We start from the raw sequence: 19,939 nt of genomic DNA, 5'->3' as shown, positions 1-19,939 counted from the left end.
ATCTGTTAGATGCCAGATGTTTATGAGAAGAATGTATTACCTGTGGATGCACTAACAAACCGGGGTAAACATCCTTTAGAGTATGGTTAGGGGCCAATGCAGAAAGTTTACTTATTCATGTTTGAAGTTTTTGTTGACACTGATATATATAAATGAAAACTGGATAGGCCATGATTTCATCTGAAACTCAAAACCAGGAGTTAGTAGGGGAGTAGGAAGATAGTCTGTTGGGTAACTCAAAGTTCAGAAACATTTTGAACCGGTATTTTTAACATGAGCAAGGTTTTCTGTGATCACTATGTGTAGCAAAATTTCAAATGCAAATGTAAAGAGCAAGTGTGCAATTTCACTAAATAGCAGGGAAACTATTCCACTTTGTATTCATAGAGTCAGCTACAGAGGCTCACAATAACAGACTGCAGCATTACTGAAAAAACATTAACTTCTAAATTAATTATTTGAACAAACATCCAACAAGCACCATTAGTGGCATAATGACACATTGGCCAAGAAACTATAGCCTCCTTCCTAAAATATCTTGCAACACCATTTCTTGGTATAAAAGTCAAAGCAAAATTTTACTGTCCACAACCATATTAATTGCTATCCCTGCACAGCAGAAACTCCAAATGAATGTTTTCAAATGATATTATGAATATGTATTTCACCAAAATACTGCTCTGTAAGAGAATTTGCATATCAGAAGTGGAAATAGAACTTACATTTTGAGTTTTGTACCTTTACTCAACAATTATTTTAAAAGACATCAAAACAGAGGAGCAGAATTTTGCTATTTGGCTTGTAGAATCTGCTCCACCATTCACAGCTTCATACAGCATAGAAAAAGCCTTTTGGCCCTTCAAGTTTGTACCAACATAACTACCATTAAAGGTCCACTAATCCCAATTTCCTGCATTTGTTCCATATCAAAGGGTCATAGAGTCATACAGCATAGAAACAGACTCTTCCATCCAACCATTACATGTCAACCATAATTACAAACTAAAACTCGACCCACATGCCTGAGCTTGAATCATTTCCCTCCAAATAATTCTTTTTCATATACTTAACTAAAAGTCTTTTCAATGTTGTAACTGTACCTGCATCCATCACATCCTATGGAAGTTCATTCCACAAAAGAACCATTCTTTGTATTAAAAAAATTGCCCCTCATGTCTTTAGTAAATCTTTCTCCTCACCCCTTAAAACTGTGTGCCCTAGTCTTGAAATCCCCAACCCTATTGCAGAGCCTTTGGCTTTGATCTTTATGTTGTCATTGTCTACAGGAAAAGTGCTAGAAGACTGGAGGATAGCAAATGTCCCATTGTTCCAGAAGGGTAGTAGACCAGTGAGCCTTACTTCGGTTGTGGGTAAAGTGTTAGAAAGGATTATAAGAGATAGGATTTATAATCATCTGGAAAGGAATAACTTGATTAGGGATAGTCAACAAGGTTTTGTGAAGGGTAGGTCGTGCCTCACAAACCTTATTGAGTTCTTTGAGAAGGTGACCAAACAGGTGGGTGAGGGTAAAGTGGTTGATGTGGTGTATATGGAGTTCAGTAAAGCTTTGATAAGGTCTATTGCAGAAAATATGGAGGCATGGGATTGAGGGTGATTTGGATCAGAAATTAGCTAGCTGTAAGAAGACAGAGGGTGGTGGTTGATGGGAAATGTTCATCCTGGAGTTCAGTTACTAGTGATGTGCCGCTTAGGTTAGATTCCCTACAGTGTGGAAACAGGCCCTTCAGCCCAACAAGTCCACACCACCCCTTGCAGCATCCCACCCAGACCCATCCCCCCATAACCCACACACCCCTGAGCACTATGGGCAATTTAGCATGGCCAATCCACCTAGCCTGCACATCTTTGGACTGTGGGAGGAAACCGGAGCACCCGGAGGAAACCCACACAGACATGGGGAGAATGTGCAAACTCCACACAGACAGTCGGCCAAGGCTGGAATTGAACCTGGGTCCCTGGCGCTGTGAGGCTGCAGTGCTAACCGCTGAGCCACTGTGCTGCGGGAGCCACTGCTGTTTGTCATTTTTATAAATGACCTGGATGAGGGCGTAGAAGGATGGGTTAGTAAGTTTGTGAATGACACTAAAGTTGGTGGAGTTGTGGAGAGTGCAGAAGGATGTTGCAGGTTACAGAGGGACATAGATAAGCTGCAGAGCTGGGCTGAGAGGGAGCAAATGGAGTTCAATGTGGAAAAGTACAAGGTGATTCGCTTTGGAAGGAGTAACAGGAATACAGAGTATTAGGCTAATGGTAAGATTCTTGGTAGTGTGGATGAGCAGAGAGATATCAGTGTCCATGAGCATAGATCCCTGAAAGTTGCCATCCAGGTTCATAGGGTTGTTAAGAAGGCATACAGTGTGTTAGGTTTCATTGGTCGAGAGATTGAATTTCAGAGCCAAGAGGTCATGTTGCAGCTGTATAAAACTCTGGTGTGGCCGCACTTGGTGTATTGAGTACAGTTCTGGTCACCGCATTATAAGAAGGATGTGGAAGCATTGGAAAGGGTGCAGAGGAGATTTACCACAATGTTGCCTGGTACGGAGGGAAGGTCTTATGAGGAAAGGCTGAGGGACTTGAGGCTGTTTTCTTTAGCGATAAGAAGGATAAGAGGTGACTTAATAGAGACATACAAGATGATCAGAGGATTAGATAGGGTGGACAGTGATAGATATAGGACAGATGTCAGAGGTAGGTTCTTTACTCAGAGAGTAGTAAGGACGTTGAATGCCCTGCCTGCAACAGTAGTAGACTCGCCAACTTTAAGGGCATTTAAATGGTCATTGGATAAACATATGGATGATAATGGAATAGTGTAGGTTAGATGGGCTTCAGTTTGGTTTCACAAGTCGGCGCAACATTGAGGGTCGAAGGGCCTGTACTGCGCTGTAGTGTTCTATGTTCTATTCACCTTATCAATTTATAAATCTCTATAAGGTAACCTCCATTCCTGGCAAAATCCTAATAAATCTCTTCTGAGCCCTCTTTTGTTTATTAATATCTATCTTCTAACAGAGAGACCAGAATATCCTTGAATATTATAATATTTGAAGAATTCATCGAAACATTTTTTAAAGGTTGTAAAGTTTCTGGCCTCCTTACCTTCCCACGCAGTGCATTGCAGTTTCCCACCACCTGCTGAGTGATGTTTTTATTTTTCCCAATCCCCTCTGAGTCTCCTGCCCCTTACCCTAAAACTATGCCCTCACATGGCTGACCGATCAACCAAGGGAAATAACTGCTGTCTATTCACCCTGTCGATACCCCTCATAATCTTATACACTCAATCATGTCTCCCTTAGTCTTCTCTGCTCTGAAGAAATCAAACCAAGCCTATATTGTCTTCCCAGTTTATTCATCTCAGGGAATATCCTCGTGAACCCCCTCTGTACCCCCTCTAGTACTGTCCTATCATTCATGGTATTTAACCATGTTGTTCATTGTAGAGTATAAGTGACAATAAATCATCATTCATCAAACAACTTGCTCTTGTACTCTACGCCAGAAGTGATGAAAGCAAGCGTCCCCTACGCCGTCTTAATTATCCTATTCATGTGCTGTGCTGACTTCAGGGATCTGTGAATAATTACACCAAGATCCCTCTGTTCCACCAAACTATCCAGTATCCTGCCATTCATTAGATACTCCCTCGCCTTGTTTTTTCTATCAAAGTGAATCACCTTGCACTTATCAGGGTTAAATACCATCTACCACTGGTCTTCCCAGCTGACCAACCTGCCTTCATCTTCCTGTGACCCACAGCCATCTTCTTTTCACCATGTACCATTCTACTAATCTTAGTGTCTTCTGCAAATTTTCTTAACATTCACCCTAAATTTTCATCTGTATTTTTATCTGTATGACAAATGATAAAAGACCTGGATGAAGGCATAGAAGGATGGGTTAGTAAATTTGTGGATGAGTACTAATCCTTGTGTTGCACCACTGGACACTGATCTCCAGTCACTTGAACAGCCTTCTACCACTACCCTTTGTGTCTTATTACTAAGCCAGTTTCTGATCCATCTTGCCAAATTTCCTTCAATTTCATGTGCTTTGACCTTCTCAATCAATTTCCCACATGGGGCCTTGTCAAAAGTATTGCTAAAATCCATATTAATTACATTAACTGAACTTCCCTCATGCACACAAACAATTCCATTTTCAAAGAAGTTCTGACAAGTTTGTTAGGTATGTCTTTCCTCTGACAAAGTCATGCTGACTGTCCCGAACTAACCCATGCCTTTCTAAATGGACATTAATTCGCTCTTTCAGAATTTTCTCCTATAGTTTCCCTAGCACTTACATCCGACTCACCGGTCTGTCATTTCCTGCTTCATCTCTACTACCCTTCTTGAAAAGTAGAACCACATTTGCCACCCTGCAGCCTTCTGGCACTTCTCCCGTGGCCAGAGAGGAATTAAAAATTCAATATGGCTGATATGCTTCTCAATCACATTCTCCTGCCTTCTCCCTATTGCCTTGAACCCCCTACCAATCAAGAAAAAATATACCTCTGTCTTAAATATGCTCAATGCCTTGGCTTCCGCAGCACTCTGTGGCAATGAAATCCAAGGATTAACCAACCTCTGACAGAAGAAATTCCTCTTCTTCTCCGTTCTAAGGGGTTGTCCCTTCACTCTTAGGCTGTGCACTCAGGTTCTAATATCTCCTAGTAGTGGAAACATCTCCATGTCCATTTTATCCAGGCATCTGAGTATTCTGTAAGTTTAGACCAGATTCCACCCATTGCCCCATCACTCAATGTTAATGTTTTTTGTCTGGTGACCCTCCCTCAGAAGGAACATTGGACCTGAAACATTAACTCTGATTTTTTTCTTCACAGATGTTGCCAGATCTGCTGAGTTTTTCCAGCAACTTCTGTTTGTATTCCTGATTTACCACATCCGCAGTTCTTTCAGTTTTTTGTAAAATCTAGAAATCTCAAGGAATATGAACAAGTATTTGATTGACATCATTAAGTCAGTGGTATGGCTGTAGATTATGCTCAGTGCTGTCACTAAGGGCCTAAATAATTCAGCAAACCCAGCAGACAAATAGCACTTATATTTGCCCCACTGTGTTGCTATCGTGCTTTGGCAGGATGAACAAACAGTTGTGAAAATGTTGAACTTTTCCTTTAAGATTAAAACAGCTAACAAGTAAGAAAGTCGAAACAGGAAAATGTCTATTGGCCCATTGGGCCTGCTCTGTAGCAAAATGAAAGATCAGCTTAATGGAAAAAGAAATTACTTCATTTTGTGTGAATATTTTTAGCATCTAATCTGTAGCCTTATTCTTATCTACCATTTGTTTTTCACCCAATGTTAGCACCTTTAGATGATCCCTCAATGCACCCAATGCTGCTCAATTCTAATAACGATGAGAGAAGGTAGTCTTTTCAACTGAAAAGTTTGATTTGGCTGTGAGCAAATGGAAGACGTGCCTGTGCACTCCATCATGAAATCTGGGGTACCTGGAATTGTCAGCTATGAAAGGTTTGCAGTCTGCATGTGGTCTCTTAAGTGATTGTAACAAGGTCAGTCAGTTGGACCTCATAGAATATGAGTTCCCTGATTGGGGTTGTTAATCTGGTCCAATCAGGGAGTCCTGGTTGACAAATGAAAACAGAACTGTCAGACATCCTGACACTTTGGGAGCTGGCTCTCAGGGAGCTGGATCAGTGTGTGTAAATAAAGAGTGGCTTAGTGACAGGATACTGTTCTCTGTGGAGTTATATCAGTCTCCATGTGGGGAAACTGAAATCTGGACTACCTTAAGGTTACAGATAAGTTGCTTTCAAAACAATCAATTCTGACCTTTTATTCCCCAAAACAGGCACTGCATGAAAATAACATTCTTAAAAATGTGAAAATGTTATTGCTTTGTTGAACTGAAGATTGTGATAAATGTCAATTGACAATCGATGAGTCATATTTATTACTGCAGCAATGAACTGAAACTTATGGAAAAAGAAATGGAAGTGTGAGGTGTAGGTTGTTAGCAGATCTTATTAAACTCGAATGGAACCATATGGTTAATTCATTCCCAAGTAAACAATGGGCCCACTGATCAACTCATCTGATCAACTCTTGGTCAGTGAAAAGATGACATGCTAACCCACAGTATTAAAGTTTGTCTTGAGTTGAGCCTGATACTTTCAATCATTATTTTTGTAACAGTTCATGAAAAGATTTCCAATATTCTTGAAAAAGAAAGCACAATCTGCGCTAAGAAAAACAATATGCTGGAGACACTCAACAGCTCTGGCAGCATCTGTGGGGAAAGAAGCACAGTTCACTTTTTGAGTCAAATATGACTTTTTTGGAACTGAAGAGGTATGAAAAATAATGGGTTTATGTGTTGATAAATGGGGAAGAGGAGCAAGTGGAGCAGATAGTGAGGGTGGCCAGTGTAAGAGACAGAGAGTACCAATAGTAGCAAAGGATCTAGATGCAATTTAGATGTTAATCAGATGTAAATATTAGAAAGTAAGTCAACTCTGCTAAGAACAAACCCACATCATCAAAACACTGGGCAAAGGTTGTAATCAAATTGAAGGACAATGTTCACTATTAACAATTTGCAGTTGTTGAATTCAGTGCTATATCCTAAAGCCTGTAAAGTGCTAAAGTAGAACATGAGGTGCTGTTTTTCCGACCTGTGTTGAGTTTCACTGGACAACTGCAGCAGGTGTAGGATGGAAATGTTAGCATGGGAATAAGATGGTGCATTGAAATTGCAAACAATTGGAAGGTTGGGTTTGCTCTTATAGGCAGAGCACAGGTATTCCACAAAGAGTCCACCTAACCTGCCTTTAATCTCTCCAGTGCAGAGGAGACTGCACTGTGAGCAGCAAATACAGTCGACTAGGTTGAACGAATTGCAAGTAAATAGTTGTTTCACCTGGAATCTTCAGTGATCAGCTTTTAATGCCAGCCTTTTCAAAATGAAATTGTCAGTTCTTAGAGTGAATTTTCAAACAAAAAAATCAAGCAACCATACTTAAGAAACCAGACACTATCCAGGACAAAGCAGCCTGCTTGATTGGTACCACATCTATAAACATTCACTCCATCCACCACTGACGCTCAGTACTATCCATAAGATGCACTGCAGAAATCCACCAACGATCCATAGGCGGCACCTTCCATACCTTTGGTGAGAAAGCAATATAGACCCTTCGTGTACAAAAGATGGCTTGGAGGTGTTTTGACTGCTCTCTCAGAAAATTCCAAAGCAGTTAAAGTAATTCTGTCAACCTCTCAAATGTTTCCATCACAATGTGAATCTGTTCTTTTGACTAATTCCAGACACATCAGCATGAATACTTTACTTTTAGCTATATATTCTCTTATATTCTTCAAGATGTTGAATGAACATATAAGTAAATGCTTTACCACGATGAAACTGACAATTACAATTGGACCATTCATCTATAGTACTTTATTTGCCTAGATTCACCCTCTTAAATGGAAAGGTCTTTGTTACTGTGAGCTTTCTTATGAGCCACATATGGTTCAATGAAATTGTAGGAATGATTCAACTATCATGGCAAATGCACAATCTAAGACACATATTCAATGTGCAGTGGAGTTGATCTTGGACAATGTGCAAGATGTGGGGCAATTCGGCAGTAAACCAACAGTGGTGTATGACAGTTTTTATGTTGATATAGTAGTAGAGGGCAAAACTGAAAACCTGTCCATCTTCTCTCCCACCTATCCGCTCCACTATCTACCTGTTTTCACCACGCCCCTTCTCTCTATTTATTTCAGAGCCCCCTTTCCCTCCCCCATTTCTGAAGAAGGGTCCCGACCTGAAACATTCACTTGCTTGCTCCTCTGGTGCTGCCCAGCCTGCTGTGTTCCTCCAGCTCCACACCTTGTTATCTTATAACTGAAAACACTGGCAAGAATCTATCCGTTAACCCTGTATTCTGCTTTCAAATTTGTCCTTCCAAAATGAATCACCTCACACTTTTCAGGGTTAAACTCCATCTGCCACTTTTCAGCCCAGCTCTGCATCCTATCAATGTCCCTTTGTAACCAAGAACAGCCCTCCACACTGTTCACAACATGACCCACCTTCATCTCATCCATGAACTTACTAATCCACTCCTTCATCCGAATCAGTGAGAGGGAATATAACAAGTAAAGCTAAAAGAAAGGGAAGGAATAGGCATTGGCTCACAGCCTGAAGGTGTTAAAGTCAATATTAAGTCCAGAAGATTGTAAAGTGCCTATTTCAAAGAGGAGATGTTTATCCAGATTGTGCTGTGGTTCAGGACTGCTGAGGCGGGGTGGGGGTAGGGGGGGGGTTTGCGGTGGTGGGGCCGGGGAGGGGATGCATGTGCGTGGTATGTAGGGAACCCAGAAGTAAATAGACGGAGGGGTGTAGGGCTGGGCGAAGGGTAGGTGGGATGGTGTTCGGTCGCTACAGGTAGGAGGTTATTGTGATTGGTCAGTGAAACGGTGGAGCATATAGGTGAGTAGGAGATTTGACAGATTAGGTCATCAGGGAGGTGAGGAGGAGAGGGAGGGCTGGACATAGGATAAGTCTGGGGTAGAGGGATTTTGAAGCTGGTGAAATCAATATTGAGGCCAGCGGGCTGTGAGCTCTCACAAGGAAATATAAGGTGTTGTTCAGCCAGTTTATGTTTGGCTTCAATCTGACAATGGAGGAGGCCTCGATATCAGGGAGACCAAATGGAGACTTGGGGACTGATTTGTGGAGCATTTGTTCTCTGCACGCACCAACCGACCTGACCTTACAGTTGCCATCCTTTTTATTTCCCCTCCCTTTCCCCTGGTGAAGTGACCATCCTCAGCCTCTTCCTGCTCCTTGGATGCTGTCTCACCTGCTGTACTTTTCCAGCTTCACATCTATTGACTCTGGTTTCCAGCATCTGCGGTCTTTACAGTATCCAATATTTTACATAATCTGTAAAGTTACAAAGAAGGCAACATTCTCACTAGTGAAGTAATTTGGGGTCAAACAAAATGAAACAGGCTATAAATGTACTTTAACATTAAGTTTGCAGTGGTCTTTTCTGCAGGCCTAAATAAATATTTGTGCATAAATATGCGTAGGCCATGGTTAGCTAACTTCTTATCATATTTCCAAATTCTCATGATAACTTTTCATGGCCTGTGGGAAATGTCAATGTTCAACAAGAGTGGCTCAGTAGTAGCACTACTGATCAAGCTAGTCAGGTCCCAAAGGATGTAGCTTCTAGATTGAGTCTGTAGCAGGTGATTAGGGAGCAAACAAAAGGGAAAAACATACTTGACCTCATTGTCATCAATCTACCAGATGCATATACATCTCTCCATGACAGTGTTGGAAAGAGTGACCATCACACAGTCCTTGTGGAGACAAAGTACTGCCTTCACATTGAGAATACCCATCATTTTGTTGTGTGGCACTCTCAATGTGCTAAATAGGGCAGACTTCAAACAGATCTGGCAACTCTAAGTTGGCCATCCATGAGGTGCTGTGTGCCATCAGCAAAACAGAATTATACTCCAACAAAATCTGCAACCATATGTCCAAGCATATCCTCAATCAACCATTAACATCAAGCCCTTAGGGGATCAATCCTGGTTCAACATAGAGTGTGGGGCATGTGTAAAAAATTAAGTGTTAACCTGGTGAAGCTTGCATACTAAACAGCATAGGCAGCAACTGATGGACAGAGCTAAGTGAGCCTACAATAACCTGATCAGATCTAAGCTCTACAGTCCTGCCACTTCCAGTGAATGCTGGTGGACAATCTACAACTCACTGGAGGAAGAGGAGGTTCCTCAATTTTCCCATCCTCAATATTGGGTGAGCCAGGCATCTCAGTGCAAAAGATAAGGCTGAAGTATTTACAACAATTTTTGGCCGGAGGTATTGAGTGGATGGAACATCTCAGCCTCTTCCAGAGGTCCTCAGCGTCACAGATGCCAGTGTTCAGCTAGTGTGATTCACTGTACGTGATGTGAAGAAATAGTTGGACGCATTGGAAACTGCAAAAGCTATCAGCCCTGACAACATTCTGACAACAGTATTTAAGACTTATGCTCCAGAACTGGCAGTTCCCCTAGATAAGCTCTTCCAATACAGCTACAGCCCTAGCATCTATATAATAATGAGGACAATTGCCCAGGTTTGTCCTATACACAAGAAGCAGGGCAAATCCAATATAGTCAATTACCTTCTCAATCTACTCTCAATCATGATTAAGGTGAATGATGATGTCATCAACAGTGCTACCAAGCAGCACTTTTTTTTAATCGATTCATAGGATGTAGATGTCATTGGTTAGGCCAACATTTATTACCCATTCCTAATTGCCTTGAGGACAGTAAGAGTCAACCACATTTCTATGGTTAGGAGATGTAGGCCAGAACAGATAGGGGTGGCAGTTTCCCTCCCTAAAGGACGTTCATGAACAAGATGGATTTTCCCAACAATTGACAGTGTATTCATGGTCATCATGAGACTTCTAATTCCAAATTCTTTATTTAAATTCAAATTCCACCGTCTGCCATGGTAGGATTTGAACCCCAACGCCAGGAACATTACCTGGATCTCTAGATTAATAGTGCAGTGACATTAACATTAGGTCATGACCTCCCCATTGTTGTTCAGCAATAACCTACTCATCATGCCTGAGTTAGGTTCTGTCAGGGTTCAGCCTTGGCACAAACACAGACAAAAGAGCTGAATTCCAGACGTGAGGTGAGAGTGACACACCTGCATTTGACTGAGTGTGGCAACAGGGATCCCTAGCAAAAATGGAATTTATTGGAATTGGGGGAAACTTTTCTAGTGGTTGAAGTCACACCTGGGGCATGGGAAGATGGTTCTGGTTGTTGAAGGTTAGTCATCTCAGCTCCAGGACTGTGCAGAATTTTCTCAGGATAGTGTCCGAGACATAACCTCTTAATCTGCTTCATCAATGAACTTGCTTTCATTGTAAAGTCACAGTGAGGATGTTTGCTAATGATTGCACAATGTTCAGCACCATTCACAACTCCTCAGATACTAAAACAGTCCATATCCAAATGCATAAAAGCCAGGACAATATCCAGGCTTGTGCTGGAATTTAGCAAGTACTATTTATGTCTCACAAAGGCCAGGCAGTAACTATCTACAATAAGAGACAATCTATCTACTTCCCCTTGAAATCCAATAGTGTTACCATGACTGAATCCTCCACTGTGAACACCCTGGGGTTTACCATTGACCAAAAATCCATCTGGACTTGCCATATAAATACAATGGCTACAACAGCAGGTCAGAGGCTAGGAATACTGCAATAATTAATGCCCCACCTGACTTGTCAAATTCTGTCCATCATCTACAAGGCACAAGTCAAGACTTTGACAGAATACTGCCACTTGCCTGGATGGGTGTGGCCCCAACAATACTGAAGAAGCTTGACACCATCCAGGAAAAAGTAGCCTGCTAGATTAGCACCACATCCATAAACATTCAGTCTCTCCACAAATTGACATTATCAGCAATGTGTTATATCTATGAGATGCACTGCAGAAATTCACAAAAGATCTTCAGGGAGCATCTTCCATACTTATGACCACTTCCATCTGAAAGGATATGGGCAGCAGATACATGACAATACCACCACCTGCAAGTTCCCCTCCAAGACACTCAACATCCTGACTTTGAAAGCCATTCCTTCACTGTCACTGTGTTAGAATCCTGGAATTTCCTCCTAAGGATATTGTGGATCAACCCAAAGCACACGGACTACAACAGATCAAGAAGACAGTTCAGCATCACTTTCTCAAGAGCAACTTGGGGTGGGCAAGATATGCTGGACCAGCCAGAGATGCTCACATCTAATAGTGAATTTTGGAAAAAGCTATAGCTATGAATTTAAAACAAACACCCTAACAAATACAATGACTGGATTCCCAGTGTGGAGGTGATAAACAGGGAATCAAAACTGTTTCCACATCCTATATCTGCTCCTTTGGCAACAGCCACTATTTTTGGGACTTTCATGGATGTATCCTCTAAATTGGCAGTGGAGACAGGTTCCCTATCCACTTAAGAGAAGTTCTCTAAACTAGTACAGCCTTCCCGCTTCAGACAGGTACAGTTTACAATGCATGTTAAGTAACCAACAGAGCACTTCTGTTTGGAAGACACTCAATCACCAATCTTTTAAAGGAACAGACGTTCACTGTTATATGGCCACTACTATAGGAGGTGGAATTACTCCACAGAGTGGCATTTGATGCGCATGTATTCAAACAGGCAGTCATGACTTGCTGGTCTGCACTGGGCACCTCTTTCAGGCAGTTCAATTGCTCCCCTAAGAGATAAGTACTATTGTCAGAATGTTGTCAGGGCCCATAGTAACCAGTGGTTTCAACCATTTCGTGAAATCACATGGTGTGAATTGAATTGGCTGAATACAGTGGTGCTGGGGACCACTGGAGAAAGCTGACAGGATCATCCACTTGGCGCTTCTGGCAGAAGATTGCTATGAATGCTTCAGCATAATCATTTGTACTAATGTGCTGAACTCTCCCATCATTGAAGGTGGGGTTATTTCTGGAGTCCCCTCCTCTAGTGAGTTGTTCAATTGTCCACCACCATTCAAGACTGGAAATTGTAGGACTGCAGAGTTTAGATCTGATCCTTTGGTCATGGAATTGCTTAGTTCTATCTATCACTCGCTGCTTCTGCTGTTTGACATGCAAGTATCGCAGTTTTGTACCTTCACCAGGTTGACACCTCATTTTTAGATCTACCTGGTGCTTTTCCTGGTATGCCTTCCTGCACTCTTCCTTGAAATAAGGTTGATCCCCTGGCTTGATGGTAATGGTCGATGGGGAATAAGCTGGAGAATAAGTTTTTAGATTATGCTAGAGCACAATTCTGTTGTCAACAGCATCTCATGGATGCCCAAACATAGGTTGCTAGATGTATTTGAAGACTGGCTATCTCATTTAGCATCGTGATCGTGCCAAATAACATGATGGAGGGTATTTTCAACGTGATGGCGGGATTTCATCTCCAAGAGGACTGTATAGTGGTCACTGGTACTGAAGCTATCATGGACAGATGCACCTGCAGCCGAACATTGGTGAGGATGAGATCAAGTTTGTTTTTTCCTCTTGTTAGTTCCCTCATTATCCGCTGCAGACCCAGTCCAGCAGCTGTGTCCTTTAGGACCCAACTAGCTAAATCAGTAATGCTGCTGCCAAGCCACCTTTCATGGTGGACATTGCACTCTCCAACCCAGCGTACATTTTGTGCCCTTGCCATCCTCAGTGTTTCCCCCAAGTGTCATTCAACGTGGAGGAATAGATTCATCAGATGAGGGAGGATGAAACATTATAATCAGTGAGAGGCTTAACCTGGAGCCATGAGACTTCATGTGGCTCAGAGTCATTGTTTAGAACTCCAAGGGCAGCTCCCTCCTGACAGTGCCACTGTCTCTGCTGGGTGTGTCATTCCACTGGGACAGGTCATATGAAGGGATGGTGATGGCGGCATCTGGGGCATTGTCTGTGGCTTGACTGGTCAATGAGACAGCTCTCCCAAGTTTGGCACTAACCCCCGGATGTTCATTAAGAGGACTTTACACAGTTGACAGGGTTGTTTCTCATAGAATCCCTACAGTGTGGAAACAAGCTCTTTGGCCCAACAAGTCTACACTGAGCCTCACAGCATCCCACCAGACCAATTCCTCATAACCCACCTAATCACCACATCCCTGAACACAATGGACAATGTACCATGGCCAATCCACCTGGTCTGCTCATCTTTGGACTGTAGGAGGAAACCAGAGCATCTGGAGGAAGCCCATGCATACACAGGGAGAATGTACAAACTCCACACAAACAGCCACCCAAGGGTGGAATTGCACCCGGGTCCCTGTCACTGTGAGGCAGCAGTGCTAACCACTGAGCCACCATGCCACTCTAAGGACAATGTGCATTCCCTGACTGGGAAACAAAATCAGGCCGTGGCATTGAGAGCGCCGAGTCCTAATCACTGTTTCTGTTGATGTCTTTTCCAGTGCCTAGGTCATTGCCAGATTGATCGGTCTACTTTCAGTTCTTTGTTGAGGCTTCATAGTGATTAAATGCTACACCATTTCAAAGGACATTTGAGAATCAACCACATTGCAGTGCATCTGGAGTCACATGTAAGCCAGACCGGGTAAGGATGGCAGTTTTCCTTCCTTAAAGGATATTAGTGAGCTATGCAAACTCCACCATTTGCTATCAGAGATAATGGGAACTGCAGATGCTGGAGAATCCAAGATAATAAAATGTGAGGCTGGATGAACACAGCAGGCCAAGCAGCATCTCAGGAGCACAAAAGCTGACGTTTCGGGCCTAGACCCTTCATCAGAGAGGGGGATGGGCTGAGGGTTGTGGAATAAATAGGGAGACGGGGGAGGCGGACCGAAGATGGAGAGAAAAGAAGATAGGTGGAGAGAGTATAGGTGGGGAGGTAGGGAGGGGATAGGTCAGTCCAGGGAAGACAGACAGGTCAAGGAGATGGGATGAGGTTAGTAGGTAGATGGGGGTGCGGCTTGGGGTGGGAGGAAGGGATGGGTGAGAGGAAGAGCAGGTTAGGGAGGCAGAGACAGGTTGGACTGGTTTTGGGATGCAGTGGGTGGAGGGGAAGAGCTGGGCTGGTTGTGTGGTGCAGTGGGGGGAGGGGACGAACTGGGCTGGTTTAGGGATGCGGTGGGGGAAGGGGAGATTTTGAAACTGGTGAAGTCCACATTGATACCATTAGGCTGCAGGGTTCCCAGGCGGAATATGAGTTGCTGTTCCTGCAACCTTCGGGTGGCATCATTGTGGCACTGCAGGAGGCCCATGATGGACATGTCATCTAAAGAATGGGAGGGGGAGTGGAAATGGTTTGCGACTGGGAGGTGCAGTTGTTTGTTGCGAACTGAGCGGAGGTGTTCTGCAAAGCGGTCCCCAAGCCTCCGCTTGGTTTCCCCAATGTAGAGGAAGCCACACCGGGTACAGTGGATGCAGTATACCACATTGGCAGATGTGCAGATGAACCTCTGCTTACTGTGGAATGTCATCTTGGGGCCTAGGATAGGGGTGAGGGAGGAGGCGTGTGGGCAAGTGTAGCATTTCCTGCGGTTGCAGGGGAAGGTGCCGGGTGTGGTGGGGTTGGAGGGCAGTGTGGAGCGAACAAGGGAGTCACGGAGAGAGTGGTCTCTCCGGAAAGCAGACAGGGGTGGGGATGGAAAAATGTCTTGGGTAGTGGGGTCGGATTGTAGATGGCGGAAGTGTCGGAGGATGATGCGTTGTATCCGGAGGTTGGTGGGGTGGTGTGTGAGAACGAGGGGGATCCTCTTTTGGCGGTTGTGGTGGGGGCGGGGTGTGAGGGATGTGTTGTGGGAAATACGGGAGACGCAGTCAAGGGCGTTCTGGATCACTGTGGGGGGAAAGTTGCGGTCCTTGAAGAACTTGGACATCTGGGATGTGCGGGAGTAGAATGTCTTGTCGTGGGAGCAGCCACCATTTGCTATGTCAGGATTTGAACCAAGCTTGTTATTTTCAGGATAATACTCTAGTGATAATACCACTAGGTCATCAGTTCCCTGCTATGTTGCTGCATAGTTCAAACCTTTTTTAATTCATTCATTGGATAAGATGTTGCTGGCTAGGCCAGCATCTACTGCCCAGAAAACTGTTAAGCATCAAGCACATTTGAGGGATATCTGATTGAAATGTTGGGGGATCTGATTGAAGTCTACAAAGTTTTGAGAGACACAGATAGGTTAGATCATGATAGTTGTTTGCCCATTGTAGATGTGTCTAAGACTCAAAAGCATAAATTTGAGACGAGGAGTAAGTAGTTTAGAGGGGATGTGAGGAAAGCTCTTTTCACCTTGAATGTGGTGGAAATGTGAGATTCCCAACCTGAGAGGGTGATAGAGGCAGGTATTCTCACAACACTTAGGAAGCATCTGGATGAGTACTTAAAATGCCAGTGCATAGTAGGTTATGGACCAAGTGCAGGTAATTAGGATTCATGTAGCTTGGTGTTTGTTGGCCCTAGACAGTGAATCAAAGGGCCTGTTTCTTTGTTGTATGACTCTATAACTCTCTAACACATAGGCCCTGGAGTCACATGTAGACCAGGCCTGGTGAGCTTGGCTGATTTCCTTCCCTAAAGGACATTTGCATGGATTAAAGGTCGTGGACTTTTCCAAAAAATGACAACAGTTTCATGATCATTGGTAAACTCTTAATTCCAGATTTTTTGAATTTAGTTTAATTTCCACCACCTGTCTTGCTGGGATTCCAATCCAAGCCCCCAGAAGGTTACCCTACTGTTATATACTTCTTCTATTACAGTACAATGGACCAGGAATCTCACTTAACAATAGCTTTATCACAGGAAGATTTGAATACAGTAATGTGGCCTTGTTACACATATGTAGAGTTTTGTTCAAACTGCACCTAGAATACTGTGCGCAGTTTCGGTTTCATTACCCAAGGGAAGATATTATTACAATAGAGGGACTGTTACAAAGATTTACCAGACTTGTTCCCAGGATGGCAGAAACTGTTGTATGAGGAGACAATGTACAAACTGGACTTCAGTTCTCTAGATTTTTGAAGAATAAGGGTTGATCTTATCGAGACATACAGAATACTAGAGTAGGTGCAGGTAAGATGTAGGAAGTGTAGAACCAGGGGCTACAATTTCAACATAATTGGGAAGACACTTCAGGCAATGATGAGGAGAATTTCTTTACTCACAGATCTTCGGCACTCTCTAACCCAAAGGGCTGGAAAGGTCAGTCACTGAGTATATTTAAAGTGTAGACTCATAAATTTCTAAATACCAAAGACATAAGTGATTGTGTGAGATGATAGAGTGAGAAGTAAGCTTTCAAGTGGATGCTCTACAATGACGGCTTTGGTTATCTTTACAGGCTCTTAATAAACTGAATAATATACTGTTGCACTTACCTTCCTATGAAGATGTTAGACAACCAATGGCAGAACTTTGGTGGAAGAGCAATTGAAGGTCATGTGATGATATTTCGGACTATATCTAGCCACAGTTTGCAAGACTACAAAAATTGCTTTCTCATCAGCCCATCAATATCACTGTAAAATGGCTCACTTTAAAGGTAAATGGTTAGTTCTTTTACTTGAAGAATAAAGCAGATCAATCATTTAACTTCACAGGTGCAACACTTTGTGTAAATAATGCTGACTTTCAATACTTTTTACATTAACAAACGGTTATATTTCCCTACCCCACCCTATCATCTTGCCCTCCCCACTCACCCCCAGCAATTTCCAATTTATCCTGCCATGAAAGGACAGAAAGGTCTCAGTGAATCTGTCATCAAGTGTGTTATTTAACGCAGTGCAGTTAGGTGGACAGCAAGGATTGGAGCTGAGGGAAGGGGAAATAAGGCAAGTGAGTATCAGGTTGTGGCATCTATTTCACAGCCCAGGCATTTTCAAAGAATTGGAATATAAAATCCTTATATTTTGGTACTGAAATCCTCCCTACTTGAACATGAGGGCAAGTTAAAGAGGGAGAGCCTTGAATATAGATAAAAACATGAACATTTGCACATTTTCCAGAAAACTGTCAAGACGCTGAAACGCTTAGCAAAAAAAATCCCAGCCAAACTGGGATGCTTAATCACCCAAAGGTTTAGGATCTTTAGCTCTTTAATAGTTCCAAGTTATTCACTTTGCATTTCAGGTTTTAGGTCTTTTCTTAACCTGAAAAACTGATCTCTGCTGAATGATTTGTTTCTTTTCCTCAAAAATTCACAGAAATTCTCTGTATGTTTGTCTGCTTTCACTATATCTGCATGTGTGGGCTGATCGTCTTCACCCTTCTCATCTGCTTATAGGTCTCCTTTGTGCCTGCCAGCTGCACAGCTTCTTTGTATATTAATATTCTTCCTGTTAACACTACTGCCAGGTCATAGGTTGCCAGATTATACAGGCTGTTGTTTTTTATTAAGCAAGAAAGGCTCAAGTAATTATTTTGCAATTGATGCAAACTCTCAATTATCATTTTCTTTAAAAATTACACTTTCTTAAAAGCAATCACAGATTCCATAGATATGTTAAATAAATTACAAATATTATTTGCTGTCTACCTTGACAGTACCCAAAAATTCAACACAACGTTATAAATCAGTGTGTGGCAATGCTGATGTTTATTATTGTAAAAATTGACATTTTTAACTGAGATTGTTACAACTGGAGCAATGCACTGATAATCAAGCCACACTAATCTACTTATTTCACCATTAGTGTAAATTGATTGATTCAGTCACTAAAATGGCCAATTCCACTCTTTTGTACTGTTACCCAGTATAAATGAAACCTTAACTTCCATAGAATAGAATCCCTAAAGTGTGGAAACAGGCCATTTGGCCCAACAAGTCGAACCGAATCTCCAGTGAGCATCCCAACCAGACTCACACCCCTACCCTATCCCTGTAACCTTGCATTTCCCAGGGCTAGTACACCTAAGCTACACATCGCTGGGCACTGTGGAGAAATTTAGCATGGCCAATCCACCTAACCTGCACAATTTTGGTTGGTGGGAGAAAACCAGACCACCCAGAAGAAACTCCTGCAGACACAGGAGAATGTGCAAACTTCACACAAACTGTTGCCCGAGTTTGGAATTGAACCTAGGTCCCTGGTGCTACTTTTTTAATTACTTCTTTAATAACGTCAAAAATAATCAGTTTCTTGTGAATGAGATTTTTTTCTTAAAGCAAATGACAGCACTAATTAATAGGTAACCTATTATCTGCAGATAAAACTAATGCTTTAATTCCGCATATAGATATATTCCCACAAAAAAAACAAGGTAAGCCAGTACAGATATTATGAGTCTTTTAGAACAAAAATGGCAAAAGGGGGAAAACACCCAACGCCGAGGGATTCTGGAAAGAAAAGGTAACGTGATAACTCTTCATGTTCGCAATATCCGCTGTCAACAGTGCTAATTTTCAGATGGCTGTGGATTGATGATAAATGCCCAGTTCTAATTCCAATCAACTTGAATTTGAGTTGTTGAGAATTTGTTGCAGACCACTGCTTCAGGCTTCACTAAGTAGACATAAATACTGGTATTTGGAAACACAGGGATTTCCTCTCAGAAACAGGACTTCAGGACAGAGACTGCAGTTTGTTGTTGTGTCTTCTCTACTCACTGTTCACTGATTCTGTGAAATGTAATTCTATGACTAGAGAATTGCTAGGTAACTAAAACATTAAACTAATTCGTGGTGGGTGGGTTCAGCTGCATGGAAAATTATCAAAGGAGTTAAAGGGAGGGAGAGCTTAGCAGAAATTAAAGTTTCCAGAACAAGTAATAGAACAGAGAGTATGGAAAAGGTCTGGAATCTAACTTCAGGCACAGTAGATAAGGGGACAACCATGAGAAAGGAGGGCAGCAAGAAATGAATTAAATCAATAGCAAGAAGGGAGACAGAATTGAAAGGCATAGAATCAGTGTGGTAGAGATGAGGAACTACAAAGGAAGAAAGACCACAATGAGAGCCATGTCTTTACCTCCTAGTCAGTTAGTGTGTACAGAAGAAAATAATTCAGGAGAAAGAAAAATAATGTAAGAAAAGCATGGGGAAAGCATAAGAGAAGCATTATAGTAATCATGGGGTACTTCAAATATGCAGATGGAGTAGGAAAACCAGTTTAGTAGTGGATCTCAAAAAAAGGAATTCATGGAATGTCTACAAGATTTTTTATTGGAGCAGTTTGTGGTAGAGACCACTAGGGAACAAGCAAGTTTGCACTTAGTGATGTGTAATGAGGTAGACTTGATAAGGGAGCTGCAGGTGAAGGAACCCCTAGGGGACAGTGACCATAACTTAATAGAATTCATCCTGCAGTTTGAG

Source organism: Stegostoma tigrinum, chromosome 4, assembly GCF_030684315.1.
Source record: "Stegostoma tigrinum isolate sSteTig4 chromosome 4, sSteTig4.hap1, whole genome shotgun sequence".
Lineage (NCBI taxonomy): Eukaryota > Metazoa > Chordata > Chondrichthyes > Orectolobiformes > Stegostomatidae > Stegostoma > Stegostoma tigrinum.
The sequence above is the reverse complement of the archived record's forward strand: the minus strand, read 5'-3'. Positions refer to the sequence as shown.